The following is a 1,868-nucleotide window of genomic DNA, read 5'->3' on the forward strand; positions in this document are numbered from 1 at the left end:
GGCTATTAGTTGGTGTCAACCGTGTGTGACAACTGTTGTGCTCGCAATCAATGGCACTTCTTATCAGGATTTATCGGACATCAGAAACATGATTCTGGAAAGATTGCTAGTGCGCTGACTCTGGCTGCAGATGATGTCATTAGCACAAGATGGCAGCAGCCATATTCGTAATATTTTGGCCTCAGTTTTGTACAGTGGACAGAAGTGGAGACACATCGTCCATCTTTATGTACAGTCTTTGGGTTTAACCTGTTTAACAGCAGCAGAAAGTTTGCTGATCCAGCAGGGAGTTGGCGCTATGTGGTCCCTTGGAGCTGGGGTAAGCACACACATGTCTGCATTTGGGGAATAGTAAATATGAATGCCCTCTCTCTGAAATGACCTGTGATTGGCTTAAGTCCAAAGTCTTCCATCAGGGGCTAGATTTTCTATAGCCTGAAAACAGAGCCAAGAGGAGGTGCCGAAATCTAGTTTTCTCTCAGACCAATTGAATGCAATTGAATATACTCAAAGTTTAATATGGGATTTTTGCCCATTGATGCCAAAATGAAACTGCCTACCCCATCTTTAAAGCTGACAATATCCCTCAGTTTGTTTTTACATCGAATTCTTCTCAATCCCTAAAAAACTCACTTCATGGACTCCTGTTTAAAAAATGAAAAGCTGAGCCTCTGGTTCCTGTAAATTTACACTGAATGTTTATACTGAACAAGCATTCCACATCACTGAGTAATACCTCCTGCATTTTAAGACCATTTGAGGATAGAGAAAAATATGCGGATGATTCAGACTTTCAGCAATGTCAGCAAGGAATAAATTTGTTCATTTGTTCAGCACCCTGCCAATGTACAAGTCGACAAACAAGTAAAAGTGTACTGACGTGTTCTGCCTCCCTAGGATTGAGAGAATGTCATCGTTTGAGTAATTATCTTGACACTGAGAATAATTGAATTTCTGCTGTCGAGTGTTGAAATGAATTTACACAGAAACGCAGCAAAGCTCTCCAACAAGATGTGAGCTTAAGCCCCTGATGACGGAAAGGCAGAAATAAACTGTTGTTTCATGGAAAGCCTCTCCACCGCCACAGCATGTACCCTATCGGGGGCCCTGATAATTAATAATTTGCCTCACAAATCTCATTAGTGTATAATGAGGGAACAAGTGCTATTAGTGAGACATGACTGAGACGGTTATCTTCTAAGACGTATAATAAGCCCTGGGCAGACTGACAGGCACACCCCTGCTTTTCGGACAAACAAGAAAGGAAACCCCTCCTTCTGTGCTCATAATGTACTCGGGGAGTGATATTAACCCCACACCTTCAGGTTGTCCTGGGCTTTCTACTGTGATTGAACTAACATCCAATGGTTTCTTTCTGTTTTTTTTTTTTTTTTGAGACAACATCATTCATGATGTCAGAGGCTGAATTATGAGTGGCACATTGTGCAGCAGCCTACAGCACACATAAATCCTCCTCCCTGGAAGGTTAGAGGAACATTTGGGAGAGTTGCCATAATTGTAACATTTTTCACTTTTCACATTTTTACTCTGGCTTTTTTGCCTATATATGTAAATGTTTCAGGCAAATGCCCTCCATGTATCTGATAACATAAACCCCTGAAAGTTTTTCAATAGAGAAAACAAGTCGGGAGGAATAAAGTGAAATGTGGATATAACACCACTAAGAAACAACATTAAACAAATTGTTTTTAAAGGGCCAGTGTGTAATATTTGGTATGGTTTATTGTCAAATCTGAATCTGAATCTGAATATTCTACCCATTAATATGTTTATACAAGTGTATAATCGCTATAAAATAAAATTCGTTTGTTTTTCGTAGCCTTATAATTATACTTTTATATATATAT

The sequence above is a fragment of the Epinephelus moara genome, chromosome 22, assembly GCF_006386435.1.
Source record: "Epinephelus moara isolate mb chromosome 22, YSFRI_EMoa_1.0, whole genome shotgun sequence".
In the NCBI taxonomy this organism is placed as follows: domain Eukaryota; kingdom Metazoa; phylum Chordata; class Actinopteri; order Perciformes; family Serranidae; genus Epinephelus; species Epinephelus moara.